The sequence below is a fragment of the Dendrobium catenatum genome, unplaced genomic scaffold (assembly GCF_001605985.2).
Source record: "Dendrobium catenatum unplaced genomic scaffold, ASM160598v2 fragScaff_scaffold_1446, whole genome shotgun sequence".
Classification (NCBI taxonomy): Eukaryota; Viridiplantae; Streptophyta; class Magnoliopsida; order Asparagales; family Orchidaceae; genus Dendrobium; species Dendrobium catenatum.
The window spans coordinates 3,400,696-3,421,710 of NW_021319908.1; positions in this window are offsets into that span (position 1 = coordinate 3,400,696).

Sequence of the window (21,015 nt, forward strand, 5' to 3'; positions counted from 1 at the left end):
TCGCCACCAGCTTTTGGAGATGGAAAATCAAGTTTTTTTTTGGAATAAAAACTGCATCTTTGATGAACAAACCACTGATCATTAATGAAGGAGGACTGCTGATCAAGAAACAAGCCATGGAAGTACCTGGTAAGGGAGAAAACAAAATATCAGAGGAAAATCATGAGAATTCTGGTTGGCTTTTCAAGAAATAGATAGAGAAGGAAATCATTGTGATTCCAAGCACCACTTCCACTGAGGTTGGGAAGGAGGCGAAAATTAAGGAAAATTCTGATAACATGTTGAAAAATGCTATTGCTATGATAAAATCAATTCTTAGTGGAATGAAGGAGAGAACGGGTTTAGACAAGGATGTCCTTTGTCTCCATATCTTTTTATCTTGTGCTCTCAATTACTATCGGATGCATTCTCTCAAAGTGGAAAGAATATTGGCATTAAGATCTCCACTAAATCGTGTAGGATTACTCATTTGCAGTATGGAGATGACATTAATTTTTTTTTTCAGATGCCATTATGAAAAGTGCTAAGAAAGTGAAGAAAATTATGAAAAATTATGAAGGATGGTCTGGTCAATCTATTAATCTCCAAAAATCAGCTTTATTATTTGGGAAAGCTATTAGAAGAAGAAGGAAATAAGTTATTTCCATATTTCTAAATTTTAAAGTGGTAAATGAAATAAAATATCTTGGCATCAAGATAGCTTTGAGAAGGCTGGTTTTTGCAGATTTTCAACACTTATTGGAAAAGGCTTCTAGTAAGTTGAATATGTGTGGTAATAAATTTATTTCTTTTGCCGGGAAACTTACTCTTCTTAAATCTATTTATTTCTCTCTCACTACTTTGTTTCTTCCCACTCTCTTGTACCCATGGGGGTTTTACATGATATTGATAAAATGGGAAGAGATTTTTTATGGAAAAAACAAGGAGGGGAATTCTGGCCTTCATTATGTGGCTTGGGATGTGATTTGTAACCCCAAATTGTATGGTGGACAAGGAGTTATTTCTTCTTCTAAAAGAGTTGGCCCTTTGAGAGCTAAATTTTCATGGAACTTCATAAAAAATACTTCAACTCTTCTTAATAGATCCTTAATTGCCAAATATGGTAAAGATATTTAGAAATATGGATTTAATAGCTCTTCTTCTTCGACTTGGAAAATTTTGTTAAATGGAGCTACTCATCTTAAACATGTGGTGAGATGGAATATCTCTAATGGTTCAAGCATTAATACGTATGAAGATGTCTGGATGTTAGACAAAAAATTTGTAAATTGGCCTACTTTCATTGCTTGTTTGGACTATAACTTGATGACTCTTAATTAGTTTATTTCTGAAGATGTATGGGATATCCAAAAACTGAAGGAATTCTTTGGTCAGCAGTTAGTGGTCTTTATCACAAAAATTCCAAATTATGCTAATAATGATGAAGATCAATTAGAACTGATGTTTAAACTTCCGGGTAAGTCATTATCAGCTAAGATAATGAGGAATAGTTTTATCAATTCTGAAGAAGACGGCAATTGGAAGTGGATTAAGAAGCTTGACCTACAGCCTCGGGTTTAAGCTTTCTGGTGGAAGGTTAATTTAAGACCAATTCCTACTAACGATTTCCTATTTTATAGAATAATTTCGGATTGGAATGGATGCCCGAGAGGTATTTTATTTATTGAAGATACTGCTCATGTTACATCAACATGTGCATACTTGATTAAAGTTGTAAAGTTACTTATCTCTTGGGGGTTTTAGCTGTCAATTAATTGTAACCTGGAGGAAACTTATAAGAATTTGAGCGGGCTGGCCAACTCAAATCCTTATTTGGGGAATTTATACTGCTCTGCTGTATTCTTCACCTGGAAAAGCAGGAATATGTTGATTCATGAAAATAAAGAGAATGGAACTGTGTCCATTGCTGCCAACTCTATTTACTATGTCATTTCTTCCTGTAAGCTTGGTATTTATTCAGACATCTGGGATACTAACCGGCTGAATAAGCTGTCTTCTTTTTGGTATCCTCCACCTCTTGAATGGATCAAGCTCAATGTTGATGCTTCATTATCTAACAATTATAAAGGTGGAATTAGAGGAGTTATTAGAGACAATAAAGGAAGATTTCTATGTGCTTATGGATCATCTTGCTTACATTGGGATATTTCACAATTGGAATTGTATTCTATTCTCTCTTTGAAGAATTTCTTACAAGGATGGATGCTTGAAGCTAAAGGCATTATCATAAAAGGTGATAACTACAATGTTATCAATTTCATTCGTAATTTGGTGAATAAAGGAGACTTCAAAGTGGATCTCGGCAAAGGTATTGATTTCTATTTTCTTTAATAGTATAATCAAATCCTATTTCAATATATAAATAGAAATGGTAATAAGTTAGCCGATTGCTATGCTAACATTGCTTGGTCTATAGATTTTTTTTTTTGGATGATTTATCTTCTGATAGTATTCCTCCTCATTTTATTTATTTATTAAGGAGAAAAGTGATAGTATAGCTATCACTTAACTTCTATATTTCTTTCTTTTGTTTATAAAATTGCTATATGCATCTTCTCAAAAAAAAAAAAAGTTCTAAAATGAAGAAGAATGCTATAGAAGAAAGTAATTCAAGGTCGAAACCGGAGGGAGTGCGTGCTTGCGCTACTGGAGAACTTGGGAGATGTACTAAGGTGCTTGAGGAATTGCCTAATAGACCTAATTCTGGTAACATTCAAAATGTTTGGTCTAGAAATAAAAACATCAAAGTTGCTGATCTAGATTTCAAAAATTGCTTAGCTGAAGATGGTTGTACTATAAAACTTCATATGGAAAACGTATGTGAGAATGCCAATAAACTGAACAAATCCTTGGTGGTAAAATTTTTTGGAGAAGATACACTAGTCTCTTCAATCAGCTATGAATTGAGGAGACAATGGGAAGTATTCGGCAAATTTCATCTTACCATCCTAGGGAAAGGTTGGGTTTTATGTTCATTTTTTGAAACAGAACATTTGGAAGCAGTTATCAATAATGGCCCATGGTTTGTGACTGGAAACATTGTTGGAATAGAGAGATGGACTCAAAGGTTTGATCCTAATTTGCTTGAAGGCTTATCAACTCCTATTTGGAACAGACTTCCAAATTTACCTCTATTTTGCTGGGATGAAATAAACATATGTCGTATAGCTTCGATGGTTTGAAAGTCATACTTAATTGATGGTAACATGTTCTAATGGTCGAGAAGGGATTTTGGCCGGGTTTGTGTCTGAATCAATTTGAATGATAAACTTCCTACAAGTGTGTGTGTAGAAGGAGAAGAAGGAAATTTTTTTTAAAAAATTGAGTATGAAAGGCTGCCAAACCTCTGTTTTGAATGTGGGAAGATCAGTCATAACAAGACTAAGTGTGCTAAAAGTATTTTATTAAATAAGGAAAAATCTGATTTGTTGAAGAAGGACATGTCAAAGAACTTGATTGAGAAGGAAGCATTGGAAGTAAATCAAATTACAAGTGATAAGGAAGCTAATTCTGAAGGTTACCGTGGATGATGGTTAACTATGGGAAGAAGAATTTCAGCAAAAATTGGAATAGAAGGCCAGCTGTCTAGGTGAATAAAATAATCAATATTTCTCAACCAAAGCAGGATGTTGCAGTAAAGAAGAAATCAAATGATGGTTCTGGCTTGGTAGAGCAGAATGCTGCATTACATAGTAATGCAGTCACAGCTGAGAATGTTATTAAAGATGACACATTGGAGGAAGGTTCTATAATAGCTGTTAATAATAGCTTTAATGCTCTGGTGGAATTGGAGGAAGGGGAATTATTGGAATCATTAATGGTTGAAAATCTGGGTGAATAATTTACTAAAAAAGAACTCAAGAAATCATCAGAGATTAAAGATAACAAGAAAATTCTGTCAAAAGAAGATTCAGGTGGCATTGTTTCAGTCTGTGATGGGTCTAATGGGATTGAGGGCTCTAATCAATCATCCAAAAAGAAGAAAACAAAACAACTGAAAGATCTGGGACCGATCAATGCATCTACAAGAAGCCGTAGAATGGAGATGGAAGGGAAAGGTAACTTGGGGAATAATCCCCATCATCCTTTTAAATGAATTCCATATGCTTTTGGAATTGTAGGGGAGCAAGGAAGAGAAGTGCTTCCCTCTACCTAAAGGAGTTTGTGAAAAATAATGGTGTTTGTTTTGTGGGTTTGGTAGAAACTAAAATTACTGGAATTGATAGGAATGAAGTTGATGCCTTGATTGGAAGTGGTTGGGATTTCCACTGTGTCCCATCTTTTGGGCTTTCGGGTGTAATACTGATTTTGTGGAATAAAATTTTAGTTAGATACTCAGTTGAGGAGAGTTCTACTCAAATGGTGATTGGTGAACTCAATATGTTCAATAATGTGTGTAGGAAAGTGATCACGGTGTATGGGAGGACTGAAGTGAGCAAGAGGAGAACTTTGGAATATGTTAGATAAATATTTTATTTATGATTGTCCTATGACAGTTGGTCGGGATTTTAATTTTCTTATGTGCAAAGAAGATAAATTTGGTGGAATAAAATTTGTTTATCAACAAGGATCAAGGGAGATGGAAGAATGCTTGCTGAACAACAATCTTCATGAAGTTGGCTTTATCGGTCCTAGATTTACTTGGTGTAACAACAAGGTTGGAGGTGCTAGAGTCCTTGAATGATTGGATAGGTACTTTATTAATTCAGTGGCTCTAAGTTCCCCTTTTAAATTGATTGAGAGACATTTGGCTAGAATAGCCTCAGATCATTGTCCAATCCTTCTTCAATTTCAGACTTTCAACAAAAATTTCAGCAAAATTATCAAATTCGATAACTGTTGGGCTTCTTTCCAAGCTTCCTATGGAGTGGTAAGGAAGGAATGGTGCAGGAATTATCAAGGTAGTTATTCTCAAATCCTCAACAAAAAAATTCAAAAGATCCTTAAAGTCATTATTCTATTGGAGTAAGTTTAAGCATAAAGAATTGAACAAGTTGAAAGATGATCTCATTAAGGAGATCACAGAACTTCAAATTAAAGACTCTTCTGCTGGATATCTCTCGCATCAAGACTATTGGATCCTTAAAGAGAAAGTTTTGGAACTTAATACTACCTTGGCAAGATTGAATAGATGGTGGAAGCAAAGGGCCAAAGTTAAATGGCTCAATGAAGGTGAGGGTAATTCCAAATTTTTTCATAATTATACTAGTGCAAGAAGGAATGTCAACAAAATAATAAAGGTGAAAGATGAAAATGGAATTATGGTAGAAGATCAAGATCATATGGTGGAAGTTTCTATGTGATTCTTTCAAAATAATTGGGAGTACAGATGCTGTAAACTGGATGGTTGGCCGGCACCATCCATTTGCTTGAATGATCAGGATAGAAGTCTGTTGGAGGAGGATTTTTTTATGGCTGAAGTTGTAGATGTCTTGAAACAGTTGGAAGGGAATACTTCTCCAGGTAATGACGGTATCTCTCATTCTTTTATTAAAGTTTATTGGGATATCATCAAGGATGACTTTTGGTTAGCTTTAAGCCATTTTTTTAAACATGGTGGAATTAGCAAAGATTGGAAACAAACTCTTATAATTCTTATTCCCAAGGTCTCAAATTTCATTCTATAAACCTATTAGTCTATGTAACACTATGTACAAAGTGGCGGCTAAGATAATTTTAAAAAGACTTAATTTTGTCGTTCCTAAACTTATCTTTATGGAGCAAGTGACTTTCATTAAGGGGAGATCATTATCAGATCACATATTGCTTGCACAAGAAATCTTCCATAAACTTAAAATTTCAAAAGCTACTTCGGGCCTTGTTTCTTTTAAAGTTGATATGGAGCAAGCCTATGATTCAATGGCTTGGGCTTCTCTTAAAGGAATATTTTAAATTTCCACCTAAAATTTTTGATCTTATCATGGAGTGTGTTGAAAATCCTATGTTCTCTATTATCATTAATGGCAATTGTTCTAAGTGGATCCATGCTAGGAGGGGTTTTCGACAAGGCTGCCCATTATCTCCCATTCTTTTTATTCTTTGCTCACAAATTATTTCTAATGCTTTTTTTCATAACTCGTGTGGTATCAAGATAAGTCATGAGGAACCTCGTATCTCCCATTTATTATATGTGGATGATGTCATTATGTTTTCGAAAGCCAATAGGAAGGAGGTGTTAGGAGTGAAGAGAATTCTTCATAATTTCTGTGAATGGACAGGGCAAAAAATTAATTATAGCAAATCTCGTATTATGCTTGGAAAGCATGTTGGAAGAAGTAGGAAGAGAAGTTTAGCTAAAATCATGGGCTTTAAATATATTAAAGAATTCCATTACCTTGGGTTAAAGATAGCTTTGAGGAGGCTCAAGAGGGAGGACTTTCAATTTATTATTGATAAAGCTTTGAATAAGCTTAATCAATGGGGTAGCAAATGCTTATAAATTCCGGGCAATATTATTCTGGTTAAATCTGTATTGCTTGCACTTCCTATTTATCACTCAACTCATTCATTGGTACCGAAAAAGCTTTTGGCTGATCTGGACCAAATAAACAGAGATTTCATTTGGAATAAGAAAAATGGTTCCGAAGGAATGCATTATGTGAATTGGACCGATATGTGTAAGCCAATTGAGTATGGTGGTCGTGGCTTGCATTATAACATGTCGAAAGCACCTTCTTTGCGTGTTAGATTAGCATGGAGATACATTCAAGATGATCATTATCTTCTTCACTCAGTTATAGAAGCAAAATACACTAACAAATTGCTGAATGGAAATTACAGTGGAAATAATTCTGCTGCTTATAAAATTTTGTGTGAAGGATTTAAAATGTTAAATCCTATTGTTAAATGGGAAATTATTAATGGTAGATCTTTGGATTCTTTTAAATATAATTGGATCCTAGATAAATGTATTAACTACATTTGTTACTTCTACAAATGACAACCCGGTACTTGTTGAAGAATTTATTTCTGAAGGTAATTGGGATGTACAGAATTTGAGAAAATTCTTTGGTAAGGAGATGATTGATATCATCATACAGACCCGGATATCTGAAGAAAAGGATGCTGATTTCTTGGTACTGATCAACCAAAATTCTGCTATGACTATTCCTGGATTAATGAAGAAATCGAAGAATATTGGCTTTGAAAAGGATTTGTTATGGAAGTGGATCAAGAAGGCAAAGTTGAATTCTCGGGTGGAGAATTTTTGGTGGAGATTTAAGAGGAATGCTATTCTTTCTATGCATTTTTTATGTTATAGAAGGATTTTTCAAAATTCCAACTGTCCAAGAGGATGTGAGTCTATTGAAGATATGGAGCATGTTGTGTGTGTTGCCTTAAGATCAGAGAAATTATCCAGCATCTGAACCATTGGGGCTTCAATTTTCCTTTGTTCAACTCTAGTGAACAATGTATTAGTTGGCTGGAAACTAATGTATCTAGGAAAGATATGATGGTAAAGCTTTATTGTATTATTGTTTTTTTATCTTGGGAAAGTAGAAACAAGAGGATACATGGTGGTGTTGAAGACAATTCCAGCTTCATAGCCTCTAAAGACATTGCTCAAGCTTCAGTCTCTAACAGTTTTAGCCATTTTAATTTTGGCTTTTGGGATGTTAATCAGTTGTTAAGACTGTCTAATACTTGGCATCCTCCTCCACCCAATTGGCTAAAAGTTAATGTTGATGCTTCTCTTTTTCCATCTTACAAGGCAGGTATAACGGCTGTTTTCAGAGATAACAAAGGGAGATTCCTCTATGCTTTTGGTAAATCATTTATTCATTGGGATTTTTCTCAATTGGAGTTACTTGCAATTAATTCAATTAAAGAGGAGATCAAGGAATGGATGTTCAAATTCGATGGCATTTTCATTGAAGGTGATAACTCAAACATTATTTCCCACTTCAAAAAGGCTTGGAATAAGGGAAAATTCAAGGATGATGGTATGGAATTTGTTGCAAAATTTAGTTTTGTTATTTTTAATTTCATTAGTAGAGAGTGCAATAAGTTAGCAAACTTATGTGCTAAATATGCTTTAGTAAGTAACTTTACTTGGGATGATTGCTCTGTGAATAAGGTTCCTCCTTGTTTTAGCATTTTGAAGGAGGAATCTAAATTGTAGTTGCTCTTTGTTCTTAATAGTTAATTTAGCTTCGGTTTTTTTTCAAAAAAAAAAAAAAACATTTGGCATTCAATTTGGCCAAATCCCTATTATCTATTATCCCTTTATAAAAGGGCATTTAAGTTTTTATTTACTAAAAAGTAAGAGGGTGTAGAATAACATCCTAAACTTGCATCCACATGCAATAATCAATTGATTGTACAAAGGTGGACACTAAAATTTTCCAAAAATCAAAACGATTATTATCAAATAAAGGTTGTCGAGTGATTAAATATCATTTCATAGTATTATGATTACCAAATTTAGTCATCGATCTTTTTTCAAAAGTTTTCAAAAACATAATTTATGAATCGTGTTGCAAGTATGGACCCAAGTACTTTGATTTTGATGATAATAAATATTATTCTTTCACGGCTACTGCTATTCTTAAAAATCTATTTTATTTTCCCTACCTGTTAACCTTTCAAGTCGTCGAGTACACTTGGAATGTCAAATTAACTTAATATCAGGTATATTTTGATTGAGTTAGTATGTAATTTCTATTCAAATATATCTTTTAGCTTTTCATGAGTCAAATGTACTTTAATGGATCCTGAAGCTAATTAACCATGCACACAACACTCGGAGGATAAATTTGGCGAGTTAGAGTTTTTCTATTTTTGATCATATCGTACAACATAATTTTGAATTGGCCTAAATGATTAGTTAAACACAGAAACCTTAATTAGGGCATCCTATTAATATGAGATAATTAACCAATCTTACTAGACGATCTAGATCATCCGGATAATCAGCCACCAATAATATTTTAGGCATGTTTTTGAAATTGTAATTTTTATCTAATCATCCGAGATGATCGACATCATCCTAAATTGATTCAGAGATTAGGAGAGTAATTATGGTTAGATTGATTGATCATAACATTCGGGATGATCGTCGAATCATACTTGACATTATGTATGAAAAAGCATAGTTTTCTCCTAAATCTTCTAGACATCCCAAACTATCTGCTAGATGATAAAGTCTATTTTTGATCTAACTATACATAACAATCTCTACATTATTATGGACGATCAATTATATTTTTATGTCATCCTGATTTGTCTCCTGGACATCCCGAACTATCTGTTGGATGATTAATTATGATTTTAAACTAATTATTCATGATGATGTCCACATATTCTTGGATGATTATAAAAAATTTTATGTTCTAATCATACAGGAAAACATCATTTCATCTTGGATAAAAGAAATGATTTAAACTAATCAAACAAGATGATCTATCAAAAATTCTAGAAGATTATTGATGGAAACTTAAAAATTAGGTCATTTTTAAGGCCTTTTATTTAAGCTCTCTTAATTGCTTATGATAGAATCTTTTGTTGTTCTCCTGGCCTGAGAGAAAATAGAGAAGGAGATGGAAAGCTTGGGAGAGAGACATAGAATCTCATGAGGGGGAGTTTCTGAGGTGTTAACAAAGGTTGCTCCAAGAAAGGATTCAAGTCATCTTCTCCAATCATCATCCTTGGCTCCTTGGTAGCTCTAGGAACAACTTCTTCAGCACAAGATTAAGGTTCTCTGCCTGCCTCAGGAGAAAGCAAAAGAAGATGGGGTTCTCTACCTACTTTAGGAGTAAGCCAAAGGAGTCTAGGTTTTCAGCCTCACTGAGGTCGGTGAAAAGAGTTTATAATGGCTTCTATGCCTTACTATGAGAAAAAAAAAAGGAGAGACACTATAGTTTTAGTTCAATACGTACAGGAGAGGCTCCGGGGAGTGGATGTAGGTCAGGTTGAATAAATCACTATAAAAATCTAGTGCATTCAATTTATTTTTATTCTTCACATTATTTTTTTGCACTTTAATTTACTGTGACAGATTGTATGGTTAAAATATCTGGTTTGTTTTGATATTCACTTTCATATAAAGGGTTAATCTTATTTATTTTAAAATATTCAAAAAGGTTTTAAAAAGATTTTTCTATTTGCTTATGAATTTTTAAAACTACCAGTTCCCCCCCCCCCCATCTTTGTTAGCCTCAAGCTTGTTTATAAGGTCTTCATAACCTTAATGAACTTTCAAATCCCACTCTAATACCACTTAAAAGTTTGTGAGGGTAGTTAAACCTCTATCTGATAGTCTGAGAGAAATTAAGAGGGGAGGGGGAATTGCTTATTTACAACAATTCTTAAGGCAAAAAAAAATCTTTTTGAAATCTTGTTAAATATTTAAAAAAAAAAATTCATTGAGCAGCAAAACTAATTTTACAATAGCAAAAATCAAATATTTCAAATATGTACCAAATCACAGAATAGTGTATAAATAAAATGCAAAAAAGTAAATAATAAGAATACAATTGATTTTTAGTTGTTCGGTTAACTTGACCTACATCCACTCCCAAGAAACTTCCTTTTCAGGTATTGCAGTAAAAGTAGTGTCTCTCCTTTTGCCATCATAGTAAGGTGGAGAAGCGCTTACAAATTATTTCCACTAATATGATTAGATAGATTACCTTGAATCCTTTTAATCCCTCTTAGAGTAGGCAGAGAACCTGGAAATCCTTTAACTTCCTCATGGAGTAGGTAGAGAACCTTAAAGTTCTTTTAATCCCTCCTAGAATAGGCAGAGAATGTTTGAATCCTTTTACTCCCTCCTATATTAGTTAGAGAACCTTGGACCAAAAGTTAATGAAAGTCTCCCTAGATCCACCAAGGAACCTCATCTAGTATTTTTGAACTTCATATATTTCAAAAATACCAATATAGATAGTATGAATTGCATTAATATGTATAATTAGTTCAAGAGAAATAGACTGATCATCCTGAGATGATTACAAAATCATATCAAATGATTAGTATAAAACTATTGAACTTCATCTAGTATGATACCTAGCGATTCTTTATCATCCCACATAATTCTTTTCCATGTAGCATAAAAGGGGTCAATCATCCTGGATGATTAGTTATAAAACTATGGTCTTCATATGGTATCATAGGTGGCAATCCCTTATCATCTCATGCATGTTCTCTACCATCGAGGATGATCAGTGATGATTAGATCAAAATATTTTACCATCCTAATCACAAGACTAATTTAGGTATGATTATCATATATCGTCAAGGACGATTCAAAGGGTCCTTTATGATATGAACAAAATTTGAATTATAAAATATTGCCAAAATTGAGATTGGCATCTTATTTCTTGATTAAAATGTATCATCTTTTATGATAAGGATCATCGAAGATGATTATCATAATCAATCTTAATTAACAGAGATGTCATAATTAGGATTTTCTCATAAACAGATCATCCAGGATGTTATAAATCATTATATACTATTAGTTTAAAAACAATTTTTTTTAACACTCTGACTCACTCCCTTGATAGTGCGTGTGCAAGGTTACTTAGCTTTTGGATCCACTATAGTATTTTTTTCACTTAATAAAGGCAAAATAGCTTTGAAATTGAAATTACAAACTGACGCAATCCTAGACTACCTAGCCTTGACCTAAATGACATTACAAGTGATCTATGAACTTGAAATGTTAGCACACATAGAAAATATATATGCAAATAAACACAATTATCAGGAGATAAATTAGTAAGAAAGTAATAATATTTGTTATCATCAAAATAATAGTACTTGAGCCAATATTCGTAATACTATGTTTTTATAATATCATATATAAGAGTCTTAAATAATCTACTCATTTTTGTGTGCATTTGTGTGAGTTTATCCTATATGCTTAATGGGCAAAAGTGAAGCTTAGGCTGGAAAATGGCAGTTGAGGCAAAGAAATTGTGAACAAGATATGTAGGATTAATAAGGTTTTACAGTTGGGAACACTTTATGAAGCATTTTTTGCTTCCTTCTATGTTGCACCGGTGAGGGAATTAAAAATATACACATAAAGATCTCATTGTAATTTGAAGCATGTGTAGTCGGCTATATTAAATTACATATGTAAACTTCTTGGCTATATAAATTGTTTAGGGAAGAAAGTATACTTAGGCATCCTTGATGTGATTAAATAATTTGTAAACCTAGATGGTAGTATATAAAATGTTCTTATCATAAAGAGGAAAATAAGGTGATGTTTTCCCATTATAGGAGCAACAATGGATGTGTGCTCGAGAAACCAAATGTATATTATATCAAGATGTGTCAATAAATAAAGTAATACTTAGAGAAACTTTAGATGATGTGAGCACTCACCATTAATAAAGATAAAAATCCATTCAGATAACCTACTAGGATATTATATGTAAACTTCTTGGCTATCCCATAAAAAAAAATTAAACTAAGTAATTCCTAATAATATATAAATCTAAAGTGTATTCTACTTTTTTTTATTTTTTATGCCAAAAAAAAATTCCATTAAAACAAAAGAGAGGGGAACAAAACAAAACAAACTGGAAAAATTCTACCATGCATCCCCAATACAAAGGAGCAATCGAAAATTGAAAACTAAAGAACTAGACAAAAAAAAATGAAAAGAGTAATAAAAAACCCCTCAACACTGAATAGTAGGAGGGCCTAATTCCCTTCTTAAGGTCTTCTTAGTCATTTCTTCCCTCTTTTGAGGGGTCGTGTTGATAGGTCCCAAAAACTACAATTCCTTTTGAAGGTGCCCACTAGACACTCATAGTCTATACTTGGAGTGGTTCAGACTGTTGTTAGTGATATCTTGCTTCTATGATTCATTGGCATTGATAACAATATGCTCTTGATTGGAAATAGCATATGTTTGTATGGGGCATCTCATTTCATAACTTTTAGAAGGGTTGGATGGAAGTTGGTCTTTCTTCTTTATCTTTCTCCTTATAAGGATGACATTCCAAGTTCCCAATTGATCTGATGGTTGGACAAAAGAAGAATAAAACTGCTGAGTATACACAAAAATAGCTGGATTTTTACATTTCCATAGTTAAAGCTTGAATAGTGTTGTCAACATGGCTTACAGACTATATATTACTCTTGCAAGGGAAAGACTCAACTTTATGGCCAATAAATTCACAAGGAAATAAAGATTAGAAAAGCCCTTACACTCAACTTTTTTATAAAATAATCTATTCTAGCCTTTAATACAAAACCTCAGGTATTATTTCTGGGTCAAATTAATGTGAACATAGACACTAGAAAAGGTACTTTGACCACAAGAAGATGAAGGCTCATTTATTTAAAGAGGTTCACACCAATCATAGCAACCTTACAAGATATATTGGAAGGGTCCCAATATATTAGAGAAAACTGAGTAAATCTTACCCTAATTGGCGAGGAGAACCACTTTATATCCTCTAGAGATAAAGAACCTAACCACTAGGAAAGGCCAATAATTCTCGCAGCTATAATCCAAGGACTAGTTAGGATTGTATCACGAGAATCCGTGCTTTGAATAATACAAAATAAAGCAGTTCAGAGCAATGGTGACCAGTTCAAAATCACTAATACAAAAGGATCTCTAGAAATTGAAATATGTGTAACTTGTTTGAATCATGCTCAATATCCTTCGCACATTTTCTTCCAATGAGTCAGAAATAGCTCTAAATTTTGATGGTCTACAATGAAAAGTAATCTTTGGGTAGTACATCTACAACAAAAAAGGATAATATATTTTTTTTTCAAAATATGATATGCTACTTATACACCCCTATGCATAAGTTATATATATGGAATTTATAATGTTACACACACCCTTTGTATAAGTTATATATGTATGGATTGTACAAGGTTATAGAAACCATATATATAAGCTGTACAAAGGGCTTATTAAAGAGAAATTTATACACACACTTTATACAAGTGCAAAAACCATTAAAAAGAGGAAATTAATAAAATATACCATTGAAAATAATCTATATATGTCCCCATGTTTTCCATTTGCTATTATCTTAACTGCTTTAGCCTTGGAATATTGATGGCTTAATTTAACTCTATAAAATTCCTTTATTTCCTCATAGCCAAGTAAAATTTCAACATAGTTGGGCTAAAATACTTTGCACTATAAAAGTTACACCAAAGTTTCTTCGTTCTTGAAGTTTCTTCAAATTCATAAGCTGCAGTATTTTTTTGTGGCTTTTTCCATGAAGATGCTTATTAAGCTTGTACAAACCTTATATAAAACTTATATGTAGGGAGTATATATTAGAGGAACTTATACCAATCTTTAAGAACATGAATTTTTATAGAAGTGGAAGATCTATCACAAAAAAGCTAATACAAAGAATAAAAATGAGAAATGGATTTCAAATGAATAAATTTAAGTAGTCAATTTATTAAAATAGTTACGATCATATTACTAAGTTGACTAACGTTTAGAGAAAAAGGATGATCCTTGGGAAACTTATACGAATCTTTAAAAACTAAGTTTGATTAAGAGTTAGGATTTTTAAAGTTTGTAGCTATATTATAATCTTTTAGACCCATTCCTATTATATGGACCTTATTCATTATGAATACTCTCAACATATTCAATAAATTTTAAAAAATAGTTAGGAATCTTTTTTTTACAAAAAAATGAATTTAGAATGCTATCCTCTTTTATTACTTACTCAGATATCACCCATTTAATGATAACATCAAATTATCTCCTTTATAATTAACACACTCATAAGACCCTAATTGATAAACTTTCTCGACCACAAAATGGAACTTCCCGTGTTGGCTAAAATTTAAAACACATCTTTACATGGGGCAAAATGAGTCTTCAAATAACATGGAGCAGGTTTCCTAGTTCTATTAAGCCTACCATAACTTATCTTCTAAAACATTAAATTCCTATAAACATAATCTAGCATTTTGTTCTACAGTTTTTTTTTATAATTTAATATAATTCAAAGTGATGACAGTTGTACTAATAAAGGGTGAAGAAGTTTTACTCCAAAGATAAGAGTTAATGGCATAGACTGAGTAGTTGTTTTATATGTACTTTGATAAATAATTAAATATTCTCTTATTTTTTTCATGACATTGATGTTGTTGTCATATACGATTTTCTTTAAAGTTTTCACGAAATTGTTATTCGAAACCTCAGCTAATCTATTTTCTCCATGATAATAAATCATTAATCATATCAACCATATTTTTTATGGCATATAAAGTTATTTATTTTTGTATTTCTAAATGATAAAACATTACCATTTCTGATTTGATGTGGAACAACAAATTCATATGTTTTATGATCTTTAAAGTAGTTTAGAATATGGCATTCTTTAACTTCTCTCAATGAACCTACTTTTGCCCATTTTGAGAAGTAATTTTTTGTGGCAAGTATAAATCTGTGACCTCTAGAGGATGAAGGATCAATAAGAGTTGTGATATCTCTTCCCTAGTTTTTAAATGTCTAGAAAGCTATTGTTGGATTGAGGACATTTGATGGTTGGTGATGAACTACACAATGCACCTGACATTGATGACATCAGTGTGCAACATTCAAGTAGTCATCTGTCACTGAAGGATAACAATATTACATCCTTTTATTCTTCCTTTTTTATTTTAGGACAAAATTAGTTGGCACTACACAAATAATGATGTACTTCTACTATATTATGAGCAATGAATTTATTTAGACAATGCAACCACATTTGATTGAAGGATATTCTATATAAAGTTTTGATGACTAAGGTATATGATAATATTCTTCTTTTTTCTAATCTACAATAAATTTATCATGAGGGAGTTTTTTTCCTCATGAAAGAGTCAATGAAGGGTTGTTTCCGGTCTACTGCTTTATCATCTATAATAAAAATAATTTTTACATTGGTTATGGATTTTTTATTTATACATTTGAAATCTATTGGTGACAACATGATAACCTAGTACCTATATTCTAATGTAATATTCTTTCAGACAAGTTAACTGCTTAGAAAGCTTTGCGAGGGCATCTATAATGAAGGTCTTTCCAAGTGTTATCACATATAAAGTCATGTTTGGAATCAACTCGAGTAATTTCATTGTATACTGATGATATGGATTCAAAATTTTTTGTTAAACTTTAATTTTTTTTAATTAAAATCACGGAGGGGCCTACGCATAAATTTAAAGCAACGTACAAGGTCCTTACAGGGAACCAAAACTCACAACTGCTCTAAAGAGCTACAAAAATAAAAGAAAAAAAACTATGAGCTCGGGTTCCCTACTAAGCAAAAGTACATGGAATCCTAGTTACATTCTATAGTGCAGAAGAGCGAGCACTCAAAAAACCATAAAGGTACAAAAAATACTATCCAGATCCAAACTCCTTCTGCTCTTACCAAAAGCATGATCACCTTCAAAGTATAACCTCTGCAAAATAAAGCAATAGATAGTAACATAACAAATGCAGAAAAAATAGCACAAAATACAATGGTCATTGCCACCAATATCACCAAGTTTAAAATAAACCTTCCAATAGCCATACTGTCTAATAAAACCACAGAAGCTAATCCAATTATGTCTAATAGTGAGAGTAAAGGGGATTCAAGTAACAAATAGACCATCCCAACCAATAATACCAGCTAACAGAATTCCCATGAATGGCAGAAACAAACAGAGCAGCTTTCCACCTGCAACAACACAACTAAAAAACCAATAGCAAACATCGGGTCAAAGTAGAAGGAAATAATGCCAGGATTCCCAAACATAATCAAAGCCCAAAACATCAAGGTATCCAACATCCTGTGAAAACCCAACAACCTCTCCAGCTTCTAGAAAAAACCCACCAAAACTTGGAAGGAAATCACAGCACCCTCCAAAAATATCGAGAAGCACTTAAACCCCCCATCCACATCAAAAAATTGCAGCCCCACCATATAGAAAGACTTTACCTCCAGATAATATAGAGGCCACATAGAAAAAATATTGTCCAGTATCGAACCAACATCCAAAAAATTAGATTTGATCTTGCTAGCCCACCCCTCCATACAGAGACGAACAAAATGACCCCAAAAACTAAACCAGAACAACAAAAAATGAAAATCCAGAGTCAGAGAAGTCCAGCACCAAACACAACTAGCCATAAGCTTAAAAGTTAGCATAAGGAAGGACAGACCAGCAAGAAATAGAGATAGTAACCCAAAGGCAAGACTCCTATCACAAAGAAAATTGTAGCCAGGACAACTAGGGGTGAATGGGCTATAAGAGCTCAGGAAAGAATGAAACACATCAACATCAAAGAGACCCTAATGTCGTTCCATCCTACCCCAAGACCCCAGCACAATAGCACATCTTGCATAACCCAGCCACAAACAAAACAAGTGTATCCACCTCCAATACCCAGTCCAGGTCAAACAACCACTAGCCGTAACAAAAAAACTAGAAAAGCTAAAAAAGAGGATAGAGGTAACTATCCAGATACTCCTAGAACTCCAAAAATTATGCCTAAAATGAAGCAGTAAAACAAATCCAACCGACAAACTAATAAGGAACCCAAACCATTAAGCAGAGAAACACCACCAGCTCACAAATTCCATCAAACTCGGGACCAAGGGCAGGAGAGCAACAACCAGGCAGTCCCTCAAAAAAATAATACAATCATTACTCAACCCGAACACACCCAAGCACACTCTGGACAAAATAATAAAAAAAGAAGAAACATTGCAACCCAACAGCATCAAATCCAACAGCAACCAGCAAAACAAACAAAACTGAATAAGAAAATAAATGAACTAGTATAGAGACTGGAATAAGAAAGGCCAAAAGTTAAATTCTAACATAAGGAAAAGAAATTTTGTCCAATCTTAGGAGACCCTGAAGAAGAGCAGGAGCATTGCCTTCCATAAGATCAATAAAACTATCCAAACCCACACCAAAATAAGCTAACCAAATAGCATAGGCGTTTCCCACCTTAAAGATAGAAGAATAATGAATATTAACATGGACAATTAAGTGTTTGATATCTGTAATAATATAAAAAAAAATCTGGGTGAAAAATTGAAACCACATCATTAAATAAGCATTGAATATTAAAAGAAAGATCAGTGTCAATAGTAATATTGGCAATATCAAGGGGCATACAACTCATTATACCGTAAAGAATGGAAGAGAAAATAGCGAGACAAGAATTACCAGTAAAAGGACCTGTAAAACCAAGTAAAACATTACCAAAGCCATCTCTAATAATGCCACCATACCCCATAATGTTATTCACCAAATTGGCACTCACATTCATCTTAAAACCACCCATAATTGGTTTAATCCAATAAACCATACTAGAAGTAGTAGGAAGCAAAGGTAAATCCAACCTAATACCTAAATCAGGAGCAACATTAAAATAATTTTTGAAGCCTTTCATAGAAATTAAATTAACAGAAACCAAATGAGCAATTTATCACTAATATTTTTAATCACCCAAAAGAGTCCATTTTGATACCATTAAACACAAAGTTGTTCCTTTCCAACCAAAGGAACCATAAAATAAGGGAGGAAGTAACATTTCTAATATGCCCTTTAGTGTTCACAAACCAAGCATTAAGAAGAGGAGTGATGGACATGTTTGCATTATAGATATTTAATTTGAAAATATCATCAAAATAACACCAAGTTTTAACAGCTATAGGCCCAGACACAAAAACACGATGCATATTTTCCAAATGAAACTACATTGGCACTTAGAAGGCAAAATAAAACCTTTATTAATTAAATTATCATCCGTAGGAATAAATTTATGTAAGAATCTCCAAACAATGGTAGAAACAATAGAAGGGATACTTTTATGCCAAATCCTAGAAAAAATGATATTAACATTATTCTTAGGTCTAAAAACATTCCAAGCATCTTTTAATCTAAACAAACCATCACTAGACATTTTCCATAAAAGCACTTTACTAGAATTAAAATTGATAGGAAGAGTAAGAATCTTCTGGATAATGCAATCAGGGAGAACTTCAGTAAGCTTATCATAATCCCATTAGTTATCATTAATAAATTTACTGACCTTAACCATAGAAGTAAAAGTCAAATTAATAAGGGAGTCAATAGAGCAAGAGTTTAACCATTGATCCTGCCATAAGAAGATATTGCCACCCCTAAGACCCCAGAAGAGATAAGGCTCCGCTTCCCACTTGACCTTACACATGCTCTGCAAAACTTTAGAGTCACCTATTTTAAAAGCACAAGTAGAGGGATGCTTCCCCACATAATATTTAGCATACATAAATTTAGCCCACAAAGATAAATTGGCGCAAAAACTAAACCATAATTTGTAAGAAAATGCATGGTCCGAACCCGTCATGCTCTTACACCCAAGACCACCTTCTTTAAGAACCCCACAAAATTTATCCCAAGAAGCCCAAGAGATTTTAGTATTACTACAAATTCCTTTCCAAAAAAATATGTTTAGGAAAATATTAATTATTTTGCACACCAGTTTAGGAGGAATCAAGGTTTGAAAAGAGTAGACAGTGAAAGAAGAATGAACACTTTTGATAAGCATGAGTCTACCCCCAAAACTCAAAAAACTAGAATTACAAGATTGAAGTTTATTATGAACATAAATAATTAAGTCATCAAATAAAAAAAGATTTATTTCTATCTTTATACAAAGGGATGCCAAGATACTTAATAGGTAAAGAACCCTGCATGAAACTAGTATGATCTTTAATAGCCAAGATATGATAAGTCTTTATGAAGTTTATTATGAACATAAATAATTAAGTCATCAAATAAAAACAGATTTCTTTCTATCTTTATACAAAGGGATGCCAAGATACTTAATAGGTAAAGAACCCTGCATGAAACTAGTATGATCTTTAATAGCCAAGATATGATAAGTCTTTATATTATTAGAAACCATGAAAGAGCACTTATCAATGTTTAAAGACAATCCAATAACAGACTAAAAATATTGAAAAAAAACATCAGATTATTATTATTATTATGAGAAGCATTCATAAAAATAATAAAATCATTGGCAAAACAAAGATGCAATAAAAGAAAACCACCCCTAGTATGATAATACAAATTGGGATGATTTTCAAACATGTTAGCAATGCTTCTAGAAATATAATCAATAGAAATAATAAATAAGGCAGGAGATATAGAGTCACATTGCCTTAACCTATGAGAGGATTTAAAGAAACCACGGCTCTTACCATTGATATTCAAAGAGAATTAATACCCTTCAGTGCAATTTCTCATAAGATTAATAAAAGGTAAGTTAAAACCAAATAATTGCAAGATATTATAAATGAATTTCCAACTAATATTATCATAAGCTTTGGAAATATCCAACTTGAGAATGGAATTACCACCCCTAACCTTGATATCCAAATCATGATAGAATTCTTGAGCCAGCAAAATATTGTCCGTGATGGACCTCCCTTTAACAAACCCCATTTGAAATGGAGAAATAATCTTAGGAAGGACATTAGTTAAATGAGACATAATAATTTTGGAAAGTAGTTTATTAAAAAAAGTGTACAGACTAATAGGTCTAAAGCCATTCCAATCATTAGCGTCACTCTTCTTAGGAATAAGTAGAATAGAAGTAGAAGAAAAGAATTTGGGAAGAGTATTATTAGCAAAAAAATAAAAAACCGCAACAAAAAGATAATCTTTAATAATATTCCAAGCCTTTTGGAAAAAATTAGTGGTGAAACCATTAGGGTTAGCCACTGAGTTAACGTTCATGTAAAAAATAATCTTTTTAAATTCCTCAATAGAAGGCTTGCCAACAAGAAGATCGTTATCCTTAACAGAGTTGAGAAAAGGGATAATATTAGGGTTAATAATATTACCATGGATAAACACCTTATTGAGCCTATCCTGAAAGTGGTTAACTACCAACAAGGCAATCTCCTCAGCATCATCAATAAAAATACAATCATGACTAGTGATTTTATTGATCGAGTTCCCAGCACATTTCCATTTAAGCAAGGCATGAAAGTGCTTTGTTTTATTATCCCCTTCAAATAGATG